This window comes from Schistocerca gregaria, chromosome 4, assembly GCF_023897955.1.
Source record: "Schistocerca gregaria isolate iqSchGreg1 chromosome 4, iqSchGreg1.2, whole genome shotgun sequence".
NCBI classification, from domain to species: domain Eukaryota; kingdom Metazoa; phylum Arthropoda; class Insecta; order Orthoptera; family Acrididae; genus Schistocerca; species Schistocerca gregaria.
Genome location: NC_064923.1, coordinates 13,916,049 through 13,939,972, shown reverse-complemented (window position 1 = coordinate 13,939,972; position 23,924 = coordinate 13,916,049). Strand labels below are relative to the sequence as shown.

The window sequence follows — 23,924 nt, the reverse complement described above, 5'->3', positions numbered from 1 at the left end:
GAGTTACTTTCCGACGTTATTTTAGATGTGCAAGTGCCAGTCAAAAACACGCGGCGACGGCAATATGCAAACCAATTCGCTAGTTAACACCGGTCTTGTTGTGCGTGTTTCAAGCTCAAGAGCATCTCCAAGCAGAAAATGGTCAACAGCAACGTTCACACGGTTTCGTACTGCTCAAGTGCTACACTAAAACGGTATGTTTCTTTTTCAGATCTGGAAAAACACGACCGAGAGATTAATCAAACACGCAATCTTCGGATACGAAGTCCGACGCCTTATCCATTAGGCCACACGGTCACTGACAAACAAGTGGAACTTATATACGACTCATCTCAAAACGCTCACACCACTGAGGAGTTGTGTTTTCGTTCTACACAGACGCTGCCCCTTGCTCTTTCCCACCCATTTTATACATTCAACCTGCTACGAGACCTACCAAATATAGACTGGGAAACTAAACCACACACTTTGTGCATTCGGAAATGTAAGGCAGGGCGTCCCTCGCCGCATTTGCTACGATGTCCATTTGCTACTTCTGCAGAAGTGGCGGCGGCGACGACGACGACGACGACGGCGACGACAACCGCGGAAGGCTCTGAGATATGTGAGAAATACATCTATAAAATATATTTCAGACTGTCCCATCCCACCTTATGCTGTACCGCTTTGGCAAATGCTTTATCTGCGCCATTCGCCTTACTCACATCTGAGAGTAATTCTTAATAAAACGCCTCTCGCTAATTGTTAGTCATCCCAGATACTGTTTGCTATAAGGCCACGACGCGCAACTGATATCCAAAATTCGTGTGCCTCCTGTGAGGATCGAACTCACGACCCCTGGTTTACTAGACCAGTGCTCTGCCACTGAGCTAAAGAGGCGCGGCCTAGCGGTACTTTTGCGTACTTCATCCTTACGGTCGTCTGGATCATCAGACTTCAGCTGACAACACTTCATATTACCGTCTAATATTTGCAGCTATGGCGACCCATTACTGCTTGGCTACACATCTGACACGTAAACGAAGTGCTCTCCAAATAACACCACTTGCATTTCAGAACATGTCTTTCACACATGTCTACAAAATCACCTTCACCTTCAAATACAGTTTCGTAGCGACTGACGGAGACGTAGGCAAAGTTTAAAGTTGCTATTTCCATTACATCACGTTAATCAGAAAAACGGTAAGTTACATCTGCAGAGGAACAAAATTCCGTTCCTCCCCACGTGGGGCTCGAACACACGACCCTGGGATTAAGAGCCTTATGTTCTACCGACTGAGCTAGCCGCGCTGCCTCGGTGAGTATATGCCGGTTAGCACGTCACACAGTACTCGTTTGGGTTGATTGGTCCCATACAGAACCTCCCCATGTTGCCTAATGTTTTCCTAACGTCACACTCGTCACGTAGTTCACTTTTATTTCATAATCATTTCTGAGAGGTAACAGAATTGCATAACAACCTGCAGAGCTAGTTTCGTCAAAATTAACACACATACTTGATGTGACTCATAAGCCGAACGAGTTACTTTCCGACGTTATTTTAGATGTGCAAGTGCCAGTCAAAAACACGCAGCGACGGCAATATGCAAACCAATTCGCTAGTTAACACCGGTCTTGTTGTGCGTGTTTTAAGCTGAAGAGCATCTCCAAGCAGAAAATGGTCAACAGCAACATTCACACGGTTTCGTACTGCTCAAGTGCTGCACTAAAACGGTATGTTTCTTTTTCAGATCTGGAAAAACACGACCGAGAGAGGAATCAAACACGCAATCTTCGGATACGAAGTCCGACGCCTTGTCCATTAGGCCACACGGTCACTGACAAACAAGTGGAACTTATATACGACTCATCTCGAAACGCTCACACCACTGAGGAGTTGTGTTTTCGTTCTACACAGACGCTGCCCCTTGCTCTTTCCCACCCATTTGATACATTCAACCTGCTACGAGACCTACCAAATATAGACTGGGAAACTAAACCACACACTTTGTGCATTCGGAAATGTAAGGCAGGGCGTCCCTCGCCGCATTTGCTACGATGTCCATTTGCTACTTCTGCAGAAGTGGCGGCGGCGACGACGACGACGACGACGACGACAACCGCGGAAGGCTCTGAGATATGTGAGAAATACATCTATAAAATATATTTCAGACTGTCCCATCCCACCTTATGCTGTACCGCTTTGGCAAATGCTTTATCTGCGCCATTCGCCTTAATCACATCTGAGAGTAATTCTTAATAAAACGCCTCTCGCTAATTGTTAGTCATCCCAAATACTGTTTGCTATAAGGCCACGACGCGCAACTGATATCCAAAATTCGTCTGCCTCCTGTGAGGATCGAACTCACGACCTCTGGTTTACTAGACCAGTGCTCTGCCACTGAGCTAAAGAGGCGCGGCCTAGCGGTACTTTTGCGTACTTCATCCTTACGGTCGTCTGGATCATCAGACTTCAGCTGACAACACTTCATATTACCGTCTAATATTTGCAGCTATGGCGACCCATTACTGCTTGCCTACACATCTGACACGTAAAGGAAGTGCTCTCCAAATAACACCACTTGCATTTCAGAACATGTCTTTCACACATGTCTACAAAATCACCTTCACCTTCAAATACAGTTTCGTAGCGACTGACGGAGACGTAGGCAAAGTTTAAAGTTGCTATTTCCATTACATCACGTTAATCAGAAAAACGGTAAGTTACATCTGCAGAGGAACAAAATTCCGTTCCTCCCCACGTGGGGCTCGAACCCACGACCCTGGGATTAAGAGCCTTATGTTCTACCGACTGAGCTAGCCGCGCTGCCTCGGTGAGTATGTGCCGGTTCGCACGTCACACAGTACTCGTTTGGGTTGATTGGTCCCATACAGAACCTCCCCATGTTGCCTAATGTTTTCCTAACGTCACACTCGTCACGTAGTTCACTTTTATTTCATAATCATTTCTGAGAGGTAACAGAATTGCATGACAACCTGCAGAGCTAGTTTCGTCAAAATTAACACACATACTTGATGTGACTCATAAGCCGAACGAGTTACTTTCCGACGTTATTTTAGATGTGCAAGTGCCAGTCAAAAACACGCGGCGACGGCAATATGCAAACCAATTCGCTAGTTAACACCGGTCTTGTTGTGCGTGTTTTAAGCTGAAGAGCATCTCCAAGCAGAAAATGGTCAACAGCAACATTCACACGGTTTCGTACTGCTCAAGTGCTACACTAAAACGGTATGTTTCTTTTTCAGATCTGGAAAAACACGACCGAGAGAGGAATCAAACACGCAATCTTGGGATACGAAGTCCGACGCCTTGTCCATTAGGCCACACGGTCACTGACAAACAAGTGGAACTTATATACGACTCATCTCGAAACGCTCACACCACTGAGGAGTTGTGTTTTCGTTCTACACAGACGCTGCCCCTTGCTCTTTCCCACCCATTTGATACATTCAACCTGCTACGAGACCTACCAAATATAGACTGGGAAACTAAACCACACACTTTGTGCATTCGGAAATGTAAGGCAGGGCGTCCCTCGCCGCATTTGCTACGATGTCCATTTGCTACTTCTGTAGAAGTGGCGGCGGCGACGACGACGACGACGACGACGACGACGACAACCGCGGAAGGCTCTGAGATATGTGAGAAATACATCTATAAAATATATTTCAGACTGTCCCATCCCACCTTATGCTGTACCGCTTTGGCAAATGCTTTATCTGCGCCATTCGCCTTAATCACATCTGAGAGTAATTCTTAATAAAACGCCTCTCGCTAATTGTTAGTCATCCCATTACTGTTTGCTATAAGGCCACGACGCGCAACTGATATCCAAAATTCGTCTGCCTCCTGTGAGGATCGAACTCACGACCCCTGGTTTACTAGACCAGTGCTCTGCCACTGAGCTAAAGAGGCGCGGCCTAGCGGTACTTTTGCGTACTTCATCCTTACGGTCGTCTGGATCATCAGACTTCAGCTGACAACACTTCATATTACCGTCTAATATTTGCAGCTATGGCGACCCATTACTGCTTGCCTACACATCTGACACGTAAAGGAAGTGCTCTCCAAATAACACCACTTGCTTTCAGAACATGTCTTTCACACATGTCTACAAAATCACCTTCACCTTCAAATACAGTTTCGTAGCGACTGACGGAGACGTAGGCAAAGTTTAAAGTTGCTATTTCCATTACATCACGTTAATCAGAAAAACGGTAAGTTACATCTGCAGAGGAACAAAATTCCGTTCCTCCCCACGTGGGGCTCGAACCCACGACCCTGGGATTAAGAGCCTTATGTTCTACCGACTGAGCTAGCCGCGCTGCCTCAGTGAGTATATGCCGGTTAGCACGTCACACAGTACTCGTTTGGGTTGATTGGTCCCATACAGAACCTCCCCATGTTGCCTAATGTTTTCCTAACGTCACACTCGTCACGTAGTTCACTTTTATTTCATAATCATTTCTGAGAGGTAACAGAATTGCATGACAACCTGCAGAGCTAGTTTCGTCAAAATTAACACACATACTTGATGTGACTCATAAGCCGAACGAGTTACTTTCCGACGTTATTTTAGATGTGCAAGTGCCAGTCAAAAACACGCGGCGACGGCAATATGCAAACCAATTCGCTAGTTAACACCGGTATTGTTGTGCGTGTTTCAAGCTCAAGAGCATCTCCAAGCAGAAAATGGTCAACAGCAACGTTCACACGGTTTCGTACTGCTCAAGTGCTGCACTAAAACGGTATGTTTCTTTTCATATCTGGAAAAACACGACCGAGAGAGGAATCAAACACGCAATCTTCGGATACGAAGTCCGACGCCTTTATCCATTAGGCCACACGGTCACTGACAAACAAGTGGAACTTATATACGACTCATCTCAAAACGCTCACACCACTGAGGAGTTGTGTTTTCGTTCTACACAGACGCTGCCCCTCGCTCTTTCCCACCCATTTGATACATTCAACCTGCTACGAGACCTACCAAATATAGACTGGGAAACTAAACCACACACTTTGTGCATTCGGAAATGTAAGGCAGGGCGTCCCTCGCCGCATTTGCTACGATGTCCATTTGCTACTTCTGCAGAAGTGGCGGCGGCGACGACGACGACGACGACGACGACGACGACGACGACGACAACCGCGGAAGGCTCTGAGATATGTGAGAAATACATCTATAAAATATATTTCAGACTGTCCCATCCCACCTTATGCTGTACCGCTTTGGCAAATGCTTTATCTGCGCCATTCGCCTTAATCACATCTGAGAGTAATTCTTAATAAAACGCCTCTCGCTAATTGTTGGTCATCCCAGATACTGTTTGCTATAAGGCCACGACGCGCAACTAATATCCAAAATTCGTCTCCCTCCTGTGAGGATCGAACTCACGACCCCTGGTTTACTAGACCAGTGCTCTGCCACTGAGCTAAAGAGGCGCGGCCTAGCGGTACTTTTGCGTACTTCATCCTTACGGTCGTCTGGATCATCAGACTTCAGCTGACAACACTTCATATTACCGTCTAATATTTGCAGCTATGGCGACCCATTACTGCTTGCCTACACATCTGACACGTAAAGGAAGTGCTCTCCAAATAACACCACTTGCATTTCAGAACATGTCTTTCACACATGTCTACAAAATCACCTTCACCTTCAAATACAGTTTCGTAGCGACTGACGGAGACGTAGGCAAAGTTTAAAGTTGCTATTTCCATTACATCACGTTAATCAGAAAAACGGTAAGTTACATCTGCAGAGGAACAAAATTCCGTTCCTCCCCACGTGGGGCTCGAACCCACGACCCTGGGATTAAGAGCCTTATGTTCTACCGACTGAGCTAGCCGCGCTGCCTCGGTGAGTATATGCCGGTTAGCACGTCACACAGTACTCGTTTGGGTTGATTGGTCCCATACAGAAGCTTCCCATGTTGCCTAATGTTTTCCTAACGTCACACTCGTCACGTAGTTCACTTTTATTTCATAATCATTTCTGAGAGGTAACAGAATTGCATGACAACCTGCAGAGCTAGTTTCGTCTAAATTAACACACATACTTGATGTGACTCATAAGCCGATCGAGTTACTTTCCGACGTTATTTTAGATGTGCAAGTGCCAGTCAAAAACCCGCGGCGACGGCAATATGCAAACCAATTCGCTAGTTAACACCGGTCTTGTTGTGCGTGTTTTAAGCTGAAGAGCATCTCCAAGCAGAAAATGGTCAACAGCAACATTCACACGGTTTCGTACTGCTCAAGTGCTACACTAAAACGGTATGTTTCCTTTTCAGATCTGGAAAAACACGACCGAGAGAGGAATCAAACACGCAATCTTCGGATACGAAGTCCGACGCCTTGTCCATTAGGCCACACGGTCACTGACAAACAAGTGGAACTTATATACGACTCATCTCGAAACGCTCACACCACTGAGGAGTTGTGTTTTCGTTCTACACAGACGCTGCCCCATTGCTCTTTCCCACCCATTTGATACATTCAACCTGCTACGAGACCTACCAAATATAGACTGGGAAACTAAACCACACACTTTGTGCATTCGGAAATGTAAGGCAGGGCGTCCCTCGCCGCATTTGCTACGATGTCCATTTGCTACTTCTGCAGAAGTGGCGGCGGCGACGACGACGACGACGACGACGACGACGACGACGACAACCCCGGAAGGCTCTGAGATATGTGAGAAATACATCTATAAAATATATTTCAGACTGTCCCATCCCACCTTATGCTGTACCGCTTTGGCAAATGCTTTATCTGCGCCATTCGCCTTAATCACATCTGAGAGTAATTCTTAATAAAACGCCTCTCGTTAATTGTTCGTCATCCCAGATACTGTTTGCCATAAGGCCACGACGCGCAACTGATATCCAAAATTCGTCTGCCTCCTGTGAGGATCGAACTCACGACCCCTGGTTTACTAGACCAGTGCTCTGCCACTGAGCTAAAGAGGCGCGGCCTAGCGGTACTTTTGCGTACTTCATCCTTACGGTCGTCTGGATCATCAGACTTCAGCTGACAACACTTCATATTACCGTCTAATATTTGCAGCTATGGCGACCCATTACTGCTTGCCTACACATCTGACACGTAAACGAAGTGCTCTCCAAATAACACCACTTGCATTTCAGAACATGTCTTTCACACATGTCTACAAAATCACCTTCACCTTCAAATACAGTTTCGTAGCGACTGACGGAGACGTAGGCAAAGTTTAAAGTTGCTATTTCCATTACATCACGTTAATCAGAAAAACGGTAAGTTACATCTGCAGAGGAACAAAATTCCGTTCCTCCCCACGTGGGGCTCGAACCCACGACCCTGGGATTAAGAGCCTTATGTTCTACCGACTGAGCTAGCCGCGCTGCCTCGGTGAGTATATGCCGGTTAGCACGTCACACAGTACTCGTTTGGGTTGATTGGTCCCATACAGAACCTCCCCATGTTGCCTAATGTTTTCCTAACGTCACACTCGTCACGTAGTTCACTTTTATTTCATAATCATTTCTGAGAGGTAACAGAATTGCATGACAACCTGCAGAGCTAGTTTCGTCAAAATTAACACACATACTTGATGTGACTCATAAGCCGAACGAGTTACTTTCCGACGTTATTTTAGATGTGCAAGTGCCAGTCAAAAACACGCGGCGACGGCAATATGCAAACCAATTCGCTAGTTAACACCGGTCTTGTTGTGCGTGTTTTAAGCTGAAGAGCATCTCCAAGCAGAAAATGGTCAACAGCAACGTTCACACGGTTTCGTACTGCTCAAGTGCTACACTAAAACGGTATGTTTCTTTTTCAGATCTGGAAAAACACGACCGAGAGAGGAATCAAACACGCAATCTTCGGACACGAAGTACGACGCCTTATCCATTAGGCCACACGGTCACTGACAAACAAGTGGAACTTATATACGACTCATCTCAAAACGCTCACACCACTGAGGAGTTGTGTTTTCGTTCTACACAGACGCTGCCCCTTGCTCTTTCCCACCCATTTGATACATTCAACCTGCTACGAGACCTACCAAATATAGACTGGGAAACTAAACCACACACTTTGTGCATTCGGAAATGTAAGGCAGGGCGTCCCTCGCCGCATTTGCTACGATGTCCATTTGCTACTTCTGCAGAAGTGGCGGCGGCGGCGACGACGACGACGACGACGACGACGACGACAACCGCGGAAGGCTCTGAGATATGTGAGAAATACATCTATAAAATATATTTCAGACTGTGCCATCCCACCTTATGCTGTACCGCTTTGGCAAATGCTTTATCTGCGCCATTCGCCTTAATCACATCTGAGAGTAATTCTTAATGAAACGCCTCTCGCTAATTGTTAGTCATCCCAGATACTGTTTGCTATAAGGCCACGACGCGCAACTGATATCCAAAATTTGTCTGCCTCCTGTGAGGATCGAACTCACGACCCCTGGTTTACTAGACCAGTGCTCTGCCACTGAGCTAAAGAGGCGCGGCCTAGCGGTACTTTTGCGTACTTCATCCTCACGGTCGTCTGGATCATCAGACTTCAGCTGACAACACTTCATATTACCGTCTAATATTTGCAGCTATGGCGACCCATTACTGCTTGGCTACACATCTGACACGTAAAGGAAGTGCTCTCCAAATAACACCACTTGCATTTCAGAACATGTCTTTCACACATGTCTACAAAATCACCTTCACCTTCAAATACAGTTTCGTAGCGACTGACGGAGACGTAGGCAAAGTTTAAAGTTGCTATTTCCATTACATCACGTTAATGAGAAAAACGGTAAGTTACATCTGCAGAGGAACAAAATTCCGTTCCTCCCCACGTGGGGCTCGAACCCACGACCCTGGGATTAAGAGCCTTATGTTCTACCGACTTTTTTTTCTAATTAACCCTTGGATTAAGAGTGTGACGCTCTACCAACTTTTTTTTGTTTTTTTTTTATTAAAGTCCGACGCCTTATCCATTTGTATTTTTTTTTGTTTTTTTTAGTTTTTTTTTTGTTCGTTGTAATTTGTATATTCGTTTGTTTTCTATCCATCTTCTTTGCTCGTTTCTGCTGTCTGTTTTGCGCTTTTGTTTCATTCAAAATACACCAAATTTAATATGTCGTAGAAATAACTGATCCTGGGAAGGACATATTCTTGATCTCATACGTTGCTTTATTCAGAATCACAATGAGACCAATGGAAGTCTTTGCTGTGAGTATAACCTTGACTATAGTACAGGAAAAACGAATTGTTATAACAGATATTCATGTTATCCACGTCCTACTTCATCTCAAGGACGATGTGAAGAAAATTTTGAAATGTTGACTGATACCGGTGCCCATATTGGTTGGTTGTGCGCCAGTGTTGGTGTGAGAGATATACTTGAAAATCTAAGACATTAGGCGCACTGCCGGACAGAATATAGTGGATAAAATGTCCCATAAGCCATAGGTAGCTGTTATGTTTGGCTGCAGGGAAGAGTCGGTAGTCCGGGCGCAGAATGTCGTGGATCTGAATCGCATGAGGCGCAGTCCGGTTGAGCACAGCGAGTTTTTTGCGAGTCCAATTCCAGATGTGCACTTGATCCTTGCAGACAAACAGATGTGCAATAGTCTCAACCATGTGGCACAAGTCGCAGTAGGGACTGGGTGCAAGATTAATCCTGTGCCGCTTTTCTTTCGTCGGAATAGTGTCAGCGACCACGTCATACCATTCGGAGCGGACATCTGTCGGAAGCGTTGGATTATGGATGTTAGCCCAAACGAGGGACCAATTGCAAGCCGGATACTTCTTTTCCAAGGGGCCAGGCAGTGACGGCCGAAGTAAGTGGCGGTACAGTTTTACCGTCGGCTTCTTGAAAAGCTCGTCGTCGAGATAGCTACTTTCAAGGTAATACAGTGCTATATGCTGAAAGTGCGGGCCGACGTGGCCAATGTCCACAGGCGGAGATATATTGCGGGGGCGGGACAGTTGATAGAGCCGCTTCGTGACGGTGTCCTCGCTGGCGGTGAGTATCTGCCATGAGCGTTTCAGATACAGGGCTAGTGCATGAATGCCGGGGTTTTTCAAGCCAAGGCCTCCCATATCGCATGGCAGTGCTGTCGTGGTGAAGGAAACCTTAAAAATATTGAGCTTCCAGACGTACCAGGCGGCCGCCGCTAGGAGTGATCTTGCTACTGTGGGTGGCATAGGTAGGACGGCGGCAACAAATTGTAATTTAGAGAGGGCATAAGAGTTGACGAAAAAGGCTCGCTGCAGACGATCGAGGTGTCGCATGTTCTGGTCGCGCAGGAGTGCTTTTATCGCCTGAATTTTGGGTATCCAATTTTTGTGAGACATGTCCAGAGGCCGGGCCGTAACGTAGAGACCAAGGTGTTTTCTAGTCTGTACACAGGGCAGCCAAGCGTCGCCTGTGATAGGTCGTTCTTGACCAAGCGTTAAGGCGGCGGATTTATTGACGTTTAACATGGCACCACTATCTCTTTGGAATTCCTCAAGAATGCGTTTCGCTGCGGTGACATCGCGAACGTCGTTAAGAAGCACGCTGACATCGTCTGCGTAAGCTTGGACCACAGACTTGATACCATAAAACTGGAATCCAGGGAGGCTATGATGTAGATGGCGCAACAAGGGTTCCATGAGGATCGCATAGAGCGTCGTTGAAAGTGCACAGCCTTGCTTGATACCCCGTGAGAGCTGGACGTACTCCGTCAATGTATTATTGTTCAGGAAGCGTGTACGGGTACCACTGATACAGTTGTTGATGAGGTGGATAAAATTAAGACTGAAGCCCATTGATTCCATCACGCCGCTGAGATAGTGATAGTCAGCTCGATCGTAAGCCTTATCGAAGTCAAGAAATGCTATGGCCATAGGAGTGCGGGTGGCCCAGGTGAGGGAGACGAGATCCCGATATAGCGCCAAAATGGTGGACAGCGACCGACCACGGATCGCACTCATTTGGTATGGTCCCAGAAGATAGGGTAACAGCTGCCGTAACCGGGCATTGAGGGCGCGCGTCAGAAGCTTAAAGTCGGCATTGAGCAGAGTAATGGGCCGCAGATCTTTGGTGGTGGTCGGCGTCGGCGTCTTAGGTATTAAAACAGTTAACCCCTCTGTGAAGGCTGGGGGTAGAGCAATCCCAAGTAGTACTTCATTGTACATCTCTGTGAGTTCGTCCCCTAATATAGGCCAATATTTGACGTAAAACTCGACAGAGAGCCCGTCCGTGCCCGGAGATTTATTTCGTGGCGCAGCAAGCAGGGCATCCTTCAGTTCTTCTTTGGTAAAGGGAGCAAGCAGGTCCCGATTGAGGTCGTCGGTAATGCGGTACGGCGGGGGTCCAGAATGATACCATTCTCGCACTTTCTCATGTGGTACACCAGCACAGGTGTAAAGTGCAGCAAAGTGGTTGGTAACATGGTTTTTGATGTCTCGCTGTAGGGTATAACAAGCACCGTCTGCATCCTGCAACTTATGAATAAGTTTCCTACGCGCTGCACGTAACTGTTGGACGATATGATGGACTGACGTCTGCTGTTGCGGCAAGTTTGTGGAGTCACGTGCTCGAATCTGGTGACCGACGGCGGTGCAGGCCGTCAAGGATGTAATCTTGGTTTGGAGTCTGCGTACGTGCGTGATGTTATTAGGCACCTGATGATAATCCCGGTACAATTCTCGCAGGGCACAGAAATAGAATTCAGTGATTTCCTTCTCACCGCGAGCACGAATCCGGGCGTGGTGCTTGATGCAAGTAATGAGTTTCCCCTTTGCATGAAGCGTCCACCAATCAATCCACGTGGAATACGTGGGCCTGCTTGATGTCACGGAGTGCCAAACTGACCGGATCTCACGCTCTAAAGTGGCGTATTGTAAGAGGCGACAGTTGAGTTGCCATCGTCCGAAGCCTCTATAAACTTTCTGCGGTGAGTGATTAAAGACGATGTGGTAAGCGATATGGTCACTGAAATTAACGGGCCAATATTCGCAAGTTCCCACGTCGGCTAAAAGACCGCGTTGCACATATATGCGATCTAACCTGCTGGAAGATGTCTGCGTAAAGTGAGTAAAGGCAACTTCATCTGGGTGTAAGGTCGCCCACGTGTCGACTGACTGCAATTCTGTAACCAGTGTTAGCAGTTCCTGGCTGAAGTTAAAGTTCGGCGTTTGATCGGTGCGGCGCAATACGCAGTTAAAGTCACCACCCATAATAATACGCAGACGCAAGTCGGTGATTAGATTCGCTATCTCTCCCGTGTAAAACTCCGTCCTCGCCGCTCGCGCGTTGGAACCGGAAGGGGCGTACACATTAAGAAGGAGTACATCATGGAACTGTGCGGCAATGCCTCGTCCGGTAGGTAACATGGACAAACAAGAACATTCAATGCCTTCCCGATACAGAATGATCGTACCTGCCTCCGTCCCTATATTGACAATGGCGTCATAACCGGGGACGTCGGCTAGGAGTGGAGTCAGTGCTTCCTGTACGAACAGAATATCTATATCAGCGGCCCGTAAATAATGTCGAAGGCTGTGGATTTTTGCTTGATAGACAATGCGGTTAACATTTATGGTAGAAATCTTATAGAATTGTCGTGAACGGAGCGATGTGGGATGAGTGGTCATCTGCAGATGAAAACAGGTACGATTTTTATCCCTTCAACAGTCGTCCGCTTCGGAGGTCGTATAAGTCTAGACGTCGCCGTCCGTGGATGCTGCATTGCGCCGAGACGTAAGCAGCGTATCACCAGTTGCCATCGGTTCTTCACGCTCGGGATTGCCAGTCATATCTTCAATCTCATCCGCCCAATTATCGACAGACACAGCCGTCGTCGCGCCTGCTGCAGCAGTTCCGGAACCACATTGCGGGCCGTCACCCTGCACATCTGCAACTTGGGCCGTCCGCGGTGGTGCACTAATATGTGCCCTCCCCGTGTCAAGGTTGGATACATCATCGTCAATATTCATGGGTGAGGCCAACGACGGAAGACAATCTTCGGTCCCCGAAGTGTCATCGCAGATCATGCGGCCCGCGTGTTTGGCCTTTTCACGCAAGGGAGGTGCCGATTGAGCTGCCGCCGGACGAGCGATCCGACGTTTCTTGTGCTTTTTCGGGGAGGACCCACTGACAGAGGCTTCCGCATTCTTTAAAGGAAGAGGAAGAGTCTCTGTCTCTTGCTGGCTGTCAGTGGCGGTAGTGGCCGCCTCCACAACGTCAACCCTGGCTTCCTCACGTGAGGCGTCACGGGGCACCGCGGCTAGCAAGCCAGCGACCGGCAAGGCTTCCTGAGCGGTAGAGATTTCCATAGGTACATCTCCGTCATTCGTAACATCGGCCACACTAAGTCCGACTTCCGCAGCCGACGCAGTGGGTGTATTTGCACGGACCGCCGTTACATGAGTAGTCGGTAATACTGTCGGTTGCGGGGGAGGGCCCAGTTCACCCGCAGGCAGCTGCGTTACACGTCGTTGGATGCACTGTGCCCGGACGTGTCCCGTGGAATTACAGCCTGAACATGTACGAGGCTGTCCCTCATATATGATTATCGCCCTATATCCACAAATCGTTAGGTAGGACGGAATATGCCGTTGCAATTCGATCTTAATTTGCCGCACACCGTTCAAAACAGGGTACTTATGGAACGGGGCCCACTTTTCGGCAATGTTACTGATAATTTTGCCGTACGACTTAATAGAAGCATTTATTTGTTCAGCCGAGATTTCGAAAGGCAACTCGAAAATCCTGACGGTACGAATACCAAGACCAGCGTGGACAACAGTCACCTCACCAACATTCCCGTCACTGTGTCGAAATTTATAGGTACCGCCACATCTACATCTACATCTACATGACTACTCTGCAATTCACATTTAAGTGCTTGGCAGAGGGTTCATCGAACCACAATCATACTATCTCTCTACTATTCCACTCCCGAACAGCGAGCGGGAAAAACGAACACCTAAACCTTTCTGTTCGAGCTCTGATTTCTCTTATTTTATTTTGATGATCATTCCTACCTATGTAGGTTGGGCTCAACAAAATATTTTCGCATTCGGAAGAGAAAGTTGGTGACTGAAATTTCGTAAAAAGGTCTCGCCGCGACGAAAAACGTCTATGCTGTAATGACTTCCATCCCAACTCGTGTATCATATCTGCCACACTCTCTCCCCTATAACGCGATAATACAAAACGAGCTGCCCTTCTTTGCACCCTCTCGATGTCTTCCGTCAATCCCACCTGGTAAGGATCCCACACCGCGCAGCAATATTCTAACAGAGGACGAACGAGTGTAGTGTAAGCTGTCTCTTTAGTGGACTTGTTGCATCTTCTAAGTGTCCTGCCAATGAAACGCAACCTTTGGCTCGCCTTCCCGACAATATTATCTATGTGGTCCTTCCAACTGAAGTTGTTTGTAATTTTAACACCCAGGTACTTAGTTGAATTGACAGCCTTGAGGATTGTACTATTTATCGAGTAATCGAATTCCAACGGATTTCTTTTGGAACTCATGTGGATCATCTCACACTTTTCGTTATTTAGCGTCAACTGCCACCTAACACACCATACAGCAATCTTTTCTAAATCGCTTTGCAGCTGATACTGGTCTTAGGATGACCTTACTAGACGGTAAATTACAGCATCATCTGCGAACAACCTAAGAGAACTGCTCAGATTGTCACCCAGGTCATTTATATAGATCAGGAACAGTAGAGGTCCCAGGACGCTTCCTTGGGGAACACCTGATATCACTTCAGTTTTACTCGATGATTTGCCGTCTATTACTACGAACTGTGACCTTCCTGACAGGAAATCACGAATCCAGTCGCACAACTGAGACGATACCCCATAGCTCCGCAGCTTGATTAGAAGTCGCTTGTGAGGAACGGTGTCAAAAGCTTTCCGGAAATCTAGAAATACGGAATCAACTTGAGATCCCCTGTCGATAGCGGCCATTACTTCGTGCGAATAAAGAGCTAGCTGCGTTGCACAAGACCGATGTTTTCTGAAGCCATGCTGATTACGTGTCAATAGATCGTTCCCTTCGAGGTGATTCATAATGTTTGAATACAGTATATGCTCCAAAACCCTACTGCAAACCGACGTCAATGATATAGGTCTGTAGTTAAATGGATTACTCCTACTACCCTTCTTGAACACTGGTGCGACCTGCGCAATTTTCCAATCTGTAGGTACAGATCTATCGGTGAGCGAGCGGTTGTATATGAGTGCTAAGTAGGGAGCTATAGTATCAGCGTAATCTGAAAGGAACCTAATCGGTATACAATCTGGACCTGAAGACTTGCCCGTATCAAGTGATTTGAGTTGCTTCGCAACCCCTAAGGTATCTACTTCTAAGAAACTCATGCTAGCAGATGTTCGTGTTTCAAATTCTGGAATATTCCATTCGTCTTCCCTGGTGAAGGAATTTCGGAAAACTGCGTTCAATAACTCCGCTTTAGCGGCGCAGTCGTCGATAACAGTACCATCGGCACTGCGCAGCGAAGGTATTGACTGCGTCTTGCCGCTTGTGTACTTTACATACGACCAGAATTTCTTCGGATTTTCTACCAAATTTCGAGACAATGTTTCGTTGTGGAACCTATTAAAGGCATCTCGCATCGAAGTACGTGCCAAATTTCGCGCGTCTGTAAATTTTAGCCCATCTTCAGGATTTCGCGTTCTTCTGAACTTCGCATGCTTTTTCCGTTGCCTCTGCAACAGCGTTCGGACCTTTTTTGTGTACCACGGGGATCCGTTCCATCTCTTACCAATTTATGAGGTATGAATATCTCAATTGCTGTTGCTACTATATCTTTGAATTTGAGCCACATCTCGTCTACATTCGCATAGTCAGTTCGGAAGGAATGGAAATTGTCTTTTAGGAAGGCTTCTAGTGGTACTTTATCCGCTTTTTTAAATAAAATTATTTTGCGTTTGTTTCTGATGGATTTGGAAGAAATGGTATTGAGCCTAGCTACAATGACCTTGTGATCACTAATCCCTGTATCAGTCATGATGCTCTCTATCAGCTCTGGATTGTTTGTGGCCAAGAGGTCAAGTGTGTTTTCGCAACCATTTACAATTCGCGTGGGTTCGTGGACTAACTGCTCTAAATAATTTTCGGAGAATGCATTTAGGACAATCTCGGAAGACGTTTTGTGCCTACCACCGGTTTTGAACAAGTATCTTTGCCAACATACCGAGGGTAGGTTGAAGTCCCCACCAACTATAACCGTATGAGTGGGGTATTTATTTGTTACGAGACTCAAACTTTCTCTGAACTGTTCCGCAACTGTATCATCGGAGTCTGGGGGTCGGTAGAAGGAGCCAATTATTAACTTAATTCGGCTGTTAAGTATAACCTCCACCCACACCAATTCGCACAGAGTATCTACTTCGACTTCACTACAAGATAAACCACTACTGACAGACACCAACACTCCACCACCAATTCTGCCTAATCTATCTTTCCTGAACACCGTCTGAGACTTCGTAAAAATTTCTGCAGAACTTATTTCAGGCTTTAGCCAGCTTTCTGTACCTATAACGATATCAGCTTCTGTGCTTTCTATTAGCGCTTGAAGCTCAGGGACTTTTCCAGCGCAACTACAACAATTTACAACTATAATTCCGACTGTTCCTTGATCCAAGCACGTCCTGTAATTGCCAAGCACCCTTTGACATTGCAGCCCATCCCGCACTTTCCCGAGGCCTTCTAACCTAAAAAACCGCCCAGTCCACGCCACACAGCCTCCGCTACCCGTGTAGCCGCCAGCTGAGTGTAGTGAACTCCTGACCTATTCAGCGGAACCCGAAACCCCACCACCCTATGGGTGCGATGATTTTGTCGCACAATTCTGGGTCACGCAATTTGATATAAACTGTGCTACTGACAATAGACAAATGGATACCAATGATATCGGTGGGAGGCAATTTTACGTCTTCATCGAGAAACCGTTCGACTTCGTAATATTTCGGTCGAGAAAAACTTCCATCAAACATAAACTTCAAAGTATCTTTCCGCTCTGGGTGATCCATGTTAGGTTCTATTCGTTACAAACAAGATGTTTGCGCGCCGCAACGGCCCTCGACTCACCACGTGCCGCACCGCAGGCCGCAGCTAAGCACGTAAACAACGCTCCAGGCACGTCCGACCTGCACGACGGCCGCGCCTCGACTGACTGAGCTAGCCGCGCTGCCTCGGTGAGTATATGCCGGTTAGCACGTCACACAGTACTCGTTTGGGTTGATTGGTCCCATACAGAACCTCCCCATGTTGCCTAATGTTTTCCTAACGTCACACTCGTCACGTAGTTCACTTTTATTTCATAATCATTTCTGAGAGGTAACAGAATTGCATGACAACCTGCAGAGCTAGTTTCGTCAAAATTAACACACATACTTGATGTGACTCATAAGCCGAACGAGTTACTTTCCGACGTTATTTTAGATGTGCAAGTGCCAGTCAAAAACACGCGGCGACGGCAATATGCAAACCAATTCGCTAGTTAACACCGGCCTTGTTGTGCGTGTTTTAAGCTGAAGAGCATCTCCAAGCAGAAAATGGTCAACAGCAACATTCACACGGTTTCGTACTGCTCAAGTGCTACACTAAAACGGTATGTTTCTTTTTCAGATCTGGAAAAACACGACCGAGAGAGGAATCAAACACGCAATCTTCGGATACGACGTCCGACGAATTATCCATTAGGCCACACGGTCACTGACAAACAAGTGGAACTTATATACGACTCATCTCAAAACGCTCACACCACTGAGAGTTGTGTTTTCGTTCTACACAGACGCTGCCCCTTGCTCTTTCCCACCCATTTGATACATTCAACCTGCTACGAGACCTACCAAATATAGACTGGGAAACTAAACCACACACTTTGTGCATTCGGAAATGTAAGGCAGGGCGTCCCTCGCCGCATTTGCTACGATGTCCATTTGCTACTTCTGCAGAAGAGGCGGCGGCGGCGGCGGCGACGACGACTACGACGACGAGGACAACCGCGGAAGGCTCTGAGATATGTGAGAAATACATCTATAAAATATATTTCAGACTGTCCCATCCCACCTTATGCTGTACCGCTTTGGCAAATGCTTTATCTGCGCCATTCGCCTTAATCACATCTGAGAGTAATTCTTAATAAAACGCCTCTCGCTAATTGCTCGTCATCCCAGATACTGTTTGCTATTAGGCCACGACGCGCAACTGATATCCAAAATTCGTCTGCCTCCTGTGATGATCGAACTCACGACCCCTGGTTTACTAGACCAGTGCTCTGCCACTGAGCTAAAGAGGCGTGGTATAGCGGTTCTTTTGCGTACTTCATCCTTACGGTCGTCTGGATCATCAGACTTCAGCTGACAACACTTCATATTACCGTCTAATATTTGCAGCTATGGCGACCCATTACTGCTTGCCTACACATCTGACACGTAAAGGAAGTGCTCTCCAAATAACACCACTTGCATTTCAGAACATGTCTTTCACACATGTCTACAAAATCACCTTCACCTTCAAATACAGTTTCGTAGCGACTGACGGAGACGTAGGCAAAGTTTAAAGTTGCTATTTCCATTACATCACTTTAATCAGAAAAACGGTAAGTTACATCTGCAGAGGAACAAAATTCCGTTCCTCCCCACGTGGGGCTCGAACCCACGACCCTGGGATTAAGAGCCTTATGTTCTACCGACTGAGCTAGCCGCGCTGCCTCGGTGAGTATACGCCGGTTAGCACGTCACACAGTACTCGTTTGGGTTGATTGGTCCCATACAGAACCTCTCCATGTTGCCTAATGTTTTCCTAACGTCACACTCGTCACGTAGTTCACTTTTATTTCATAATCATTTCTGAGAGGTAACAGAATTGCATGACAACCTGCAGAGCTAGTTTCGTCAAAATTAACACACATACTTGATGTGACTCATAAGCCGAACGAGTTACTTTCCGACGTTATTTTAGATGTGCAAGTGCCAGTCAAAAACACGCGGCGACGGCAATATGCAAACCAATTCGCTAGTTAACACCGGTCTTGTTGTGCGTGTTTCAAGCTCAAGAGCATCTCCAAGCAGAAAATGGTCAACAGCAACATTCACACGGTTTCGTACTGCTCAAGTGCTACACTAAAACGGTATGTTTCTTTTTCAGATCTGGAAAAACACCACCGAGAGAGGAATCAAACACGCAATCTTGGGATACGAAGTCCGACGCCTTGTCCATTAGGCCATACGGTCACTGACAAACATATGGAACTTATATACGACTCATCTCGAAACGCTCACACCACTGAGGAGTTGTGTTTTCGTTCTACACAGACGCTGCCCCTTGCTCTTTCCCACCCATTTGATACATTCAACCTGCTACGAGACCTACCAAATATAGACTGGGAAACTAAACCACACACTTTGTGCATTCGGAAATGTAAGGCAGGGCGTCCCTCGCCGCATTTGCTACGATGTCCATTTGCTACTTCTGCAGAAGTGGCGGCGGCGGCGACGACGACGACGACGACGACGACGACGACGACGACGACGACAACCGCGGAAGGCTCTGAGATATGTGAGAAATACATCTATAAAATATATTTCAGACTGTCCCATCCCACCTTATCCTGTACAGCTTTGGCAAATGCTTTATCTGCGCCATTCGCCTTAATCACATCTGAGAGTAATTCTTAATAAAACGCCTCTCGCTAATTGTTAGTCATCCCAAATACTGTTTGCTATAAGGCCACGACGCGCAACTGATATCCAAAATTTGACTGCCTCCTGTGAGGATCGAACTCACGACCCCTGGTTCACTAGACCAGTGCTCTGCCACTGAGCTAAAGAGGCGCGGCCTAGCGGTACTTTTGCGTACTTCATCCTTACGGTCGTCTGGATCATCAGACTTCAGCTGACAACACTTCATATTACCGTCTAATATTTGCAGCTATGGCGACCCATTACTGCTTGCCTACACATCTGACACGTAAACGAAGTGCTCTCCAAATAACACCACTTGCATTTCAGAACATGTCTTTCACACATGTCTACAAAATCACCTTCACCTTCAAATACAGTTTCGTAGCGACTGACGGAGACGTAGGCAAAGTTTAAAGTTGCTATTTCCATTACATCACGTTAATCAGAAAAACGGTAAGTTACATCTGCAGAGGAACAAAATTCCGTTCCTCCCCACGTGGGGCTCGAACCCACGACCCTGGGATTAAGAGCCTTATGTTCTACCGACTAAGCTAGCCGCGCTGCCTCGGTGAGTATGTGCCGGTTAGCACGTCACACAGTACTCGTTTGGGTTGATTGGTCCCATACAGAACCTCCCCATATTGCCTAATGTTTTCCTAACGTCACACTCGTCACGTAGTTCACTTTTATTTCATAATCATTTCTGAGAGGTAACAGAATTGCATGACAACCTGCAGAGCTAGTTTCGTCAAAATTAACACACATACTTGATGTGACTCATAAGCCGAACGAGTTACTTTCCGACGTTATTTTAGATGTGCAAGTGCCAGTCAAAATCACGCGGCGACGGCAATATGCAAACCAATTCGCTAGTTAACACCGGTCTTGTTGTGCGTGTTTTAAGCTGAAGAGCATCTCCAAGCAGAAAATGGTCAACAGCAACATTCACACGGTTTCGTACTGCTCAAGTGCTACACTAAAACGGTATGTTTCTTTTTCAGATCTGGAAAAACACGACCGAGAGAGGAATCAAACACGCAATCTTCGGATACGAAGTCCGACGCCTTGTCCATTAGGCCACACGGTCACTGACAAACAAGTGGAACTTATATACGACTCATCTCGAAACGCTCACACCACTGAGGAGTTGTGTTTTCGTTCTACACAGACGCTGCCCCTTGCTCTTTCCCACCCATTTGATACATTCAACCTGCTACGACACCTGTGAGAAATACATCTATATAATATATTTCAGACTGTCCCATCCCACCTTATGCTGTACCGCTTTGGCAAATGCTTTATCTGCGCCATTCGCCTTAATCACATCTGAGAGTAATTCTTAATAAAACGCCTCTCGCTAATTGTTAGTCATCCCAGATACTGTTTGCTATAAGGCCACGACGCGCAACTGATATCCAAAATTCGTCTGCCTCCTGTGAGGATCGAACTCACGACCCCTGGTTTACTAGACCAGTGCTCTGCCACTGAGCTAAAGAGGCGCGGCCTAGCGGTACTTTTGCGTACTTCATCCTTACGGTCGTCTGGATCATCAGACTTCAGCTGACAACACTTCATATTACCGTCTAATATTTGCAGCTATGGCGACCCATTACTGCTTGCCTACACATCTGACACGTAAAGGAAGTGCTCTCCAAATAACACCACTTGCATTTCAGAACATGTCTTTCACACATGTCTACAAAATCACCTTCACCTTCAAATACAGTTTCCTTGCGACTGACGGAGAAGTAGGCAAAGTTTAAAGTTGCTATTTCCATTACATCACGTTAATGAGAAAAACGGTAAGTTACATCTGCAGAGGAACAAAATTCCGTTCCTCCCCACGTGGGGCTCGAACCCACGACCCTGGGATTAAGAGCCTTATGTTCTACCGACTTTTTTTTCTAATTAACCCTTGGATTAAGAGTGTGACGCTCTACCAACTTTTTTTTTTGTTTTTTTTTTTATTAAAGTCCGACGCCTTATCCATTTGTTTTTTTTTTGTTTTTTTTTTAGTTTTTTTTTTTTTGTTCGTTGTAATTTGTATATTCGTTTGTTTTCTATCCATCTTCTTTGCTCGTTTCTGCTGTCTGTTTTGCGCTTTTGTTTCATTCAAAATAGACCAAATTTAATATGTCGTAGAAATAACTGATCCTGGGAAGGACATATTCTTGATCTCATACGTTGCTTTATTCAGAATCACAATGAGACCAATGGAAGTCTTTGCTGTGAGTATAACCTTGACTATAGTACAGGAAAAACGAATTGTTATAACAGATATTCATGTTATCCACGTCCTACTTCATCTCAAGGACGATGTGAAGAAAATTTTGAAATGTTGACTGATACCGGTGCCCATATTGGTTGGTTGTGCGCCAGTGTTGGTGTGAGAGATATACTTGAAAATCTAAGACATTAGGCGCACTGCCGGACAGAATATAGTGGATAAAATGTCCCATAAGCCATAGGTAGCTGTTATGTTTGGCTGCAGGGAAGAGTCGGTAGTCCGGGCGCAGAATGTCGTGGATCTGAATCGCATGAGGCGCAGTCCGGTTGAGCACAGCGAGTTTTTTGCGCGTCCAATTCCAGATGTGCACTTGATCCTTGCAGACAAACAGATGTGCAATAGTCTCAACCATGTGGCACAAGTCGCAGTAGGGACTGGGTGCAAGATTAATCCTGTGCCGCTTTTCTTTCGTCGGAATAGTGTCAGCGACCACGTCATACCATTCGGAGCGGACATCTGTCGGAAGCGTTGGATTATGGATGTTAGCCCAAACGAGGGACCAATTGCAAGCCGGATACTTCTTTTCCAAGGGGCCAGGCAGTGACGGCCGAAGTAAGTGGCGGTACAGTTTTACCGTCGGCTTCTTGAAAAGCTCGTCGTCGAGATAGCTACTTTCAAGGTAATACAGTGCTATATGCTGAAAGTGCGGGCCGACGTGGCCAATGTCCACAGGCGGAGATATATTGCGGGGGCGGGACAGTTGATAGAGCCGCTTCGTGACGGTGTCCTCGCTGGCGGTGAGTATCTGCCATGAGCGTTTCAGATACAGGGCTAGGGCATGTATGCCGGGGTTTTTCAAGCCAAGGCCTCCCATATCGCATGGCAGTGCTGTCGTGGTGAAGGAAACCTTAAAAATATTGAGCTTCCAGACGTACCAGGCGGCCGCCGCTAGGAGTGATCTTGCTACTGTGGGTGGCATAGGTAGGACGGCGGCAACAAATTGTAATTTAGAGAGGGCATAAGAGTTGACGAAAAAGGCTCGCTGCAGACGATCGAGGTGTCGCATCTTCTGGTCGCGCAGGAGTGCTTTTATCGCCTGAATTTTGGGTATCCAATTTTTGTGAGACATGTCCAGAGGCCGGGCCGTAACGTAGAGACCAAGGTGTTTTCTAGTCTGTACACAGGGCAGCCAAGCGTCGCCTGTGATAGGTCGTTCTTGACCAAGCGTTAAGGCGGCGGATTTATTGACGTTTAACATGGCACCACTACCTCTTTGGAATTCCTCAAGAATGCGTTTCGCTGCGGTGACATCGCGAACGTCGTTAAGAAGCACGCTGACATCGTCTGCGTAAGCTTGGACCACAGACTTGATACCATAAAACTGGAATCCAGGGAGGCTATGATGTAGATGGCGCAACAAGGGTTCCATGAGGATCGCATAGAGCGTCGTTGAAAGTGGACTGCCTTGCTTGATACCCCGTGAGAGCTGGATGTACTCCGTCAATGTATTATTGATCAGGAAGCGTGTACGGGTACCACTGATACAGTTGTTGATGAGGTGGATAAAATTAAGACTGAAGCCCATTGATTCCATCACGCCGCTGAGATAGTGATAGTCAGCTCGATCGTAAGCCTTATCGAAGTCAAGAAATGCTATGGCCATAGGAGTGCGGGTGGCCCAGGTGAGGGAGACGAGATCCCGATATAGCGCCAAAATGGTGGACAGCGACCGACCACGGATCGCACTCATTTGGTATGGTCCCAGAAGATAGGGTAACAGCTGCCGTAACCGGGCATTGAGGGCGCGCGTCAGAAGCTTAAAGTCGGCATTGAGCAGAGTAATGGGCCGCAGATCTTTGGTGGTGGTCGGCGTCGGCGTCTTAGGTATTAAAACAGTTAACCCTTCTGTGAAGGCTGGGGGTAGAGCAATCCCACGTAGTACTTCATTGTACATCTCTGTGAGTTCGTCCCCTAATATAGGCCAATATT

General features: G+C 46.8%; 9 non-coding genes across 9 annotated transcripts; all 9 read right to left on the bottom strand.

Annotated features, from left to right (window-relative positions):
* Positions 1–807: 807 nt before the first annotated feature.
* Trnat-agu (transfer RNA threonine (anticodon AGU)) lies at positions 808–879 on the bottom strand. The gene has a single exon. It is a non-coding gene; the product is annotated as a tRNA-Thr (tRNA).
* Positions 880–2,323: 1,444 nt separating this feature from the next.
* Trnat-agu (transfer RNA threonine (anticodon AGU)) lies at positions 2,324–2,395 on the bottom strand. Its single transcript has one exon. It is a non-coding gene; the product is annotated as a tRNA-Thr (tRNA).
* A 1,449-nt stretch (positions 2,396–3,844) lies between these two features.
* On the bottom strand, positions 3,845–3,916 carry Trnat-agu (transfer RNA threonine (anticodon AGU)). The gene has a single exon. It is a non-coding gene; the product is annotated as a tRNA-Thr (tRNA).
* A 1,458-nt stretch (positions 3,917–5,374) lies between these two features.
* On the bottom strand, positions 5,375–5,446 carry Trnat-agu (transfer RNA threonine (anticodon AGU)). The gene has a single exon. It is a non-coding gene; the product is annotated as a tRNA-Thr (tRNA).
* Positions 5,447–6,903: 1,457 nt separating this feature from the next.
* Trnat-agu (transfer RNA threonine (anticodon AGU)) lies at positions 6,904–6,975 on the bottom strand. Its single transcript has one exon. It is a non-coding gene; the product is annotated as a tRNA-Thr (tRNA).
* A 1,453-nt stretch (positions 6,976–8,428) lies between these two features.
* Positions 8,429–8,500, bottom strand: Trnat-agu (transfer RNA threonine (anticodon AGU)). The gene has a single exon. It is a non-coding gene; the product is annotated as a tRNA-Thr (tRNA).
* Positions 8,501–18,249: 9,749 nt separating this feature from the next.
* Trnat-agu (transfer RNA threonine (anticodon AGU)) lies at positions 18,250–18,321 on the bottom strand. Its single transcript has one exon. It is a non-coding gene; the product is annotated as a tRNA-Thr (tRNA).
* Positions 18,322–19,786: 1,465 nt separating this feature from the next.
* Positions 19,787–19,858, bottom strand: Trnat-agu (transfer RNA threonine (anticodon AGU)). Its single transcript has one exon. It is a non-coding gene; the product is annotated as a tRNA-Thr (tRNA).
* Positions 19,859–21,135: 1,277 nt separating this feature from the next.
* Positions 21,136–21,207, bottom strand: Trnat-agu (transfer RNA threonine (anticodon AGU)). The gene has a single exon. It is a non-coding gene; the product is annotated as a tRNA-Thr (tRNA).
* Positions 21,208–23,924: the final 2,717 nt, after the last annotated feature.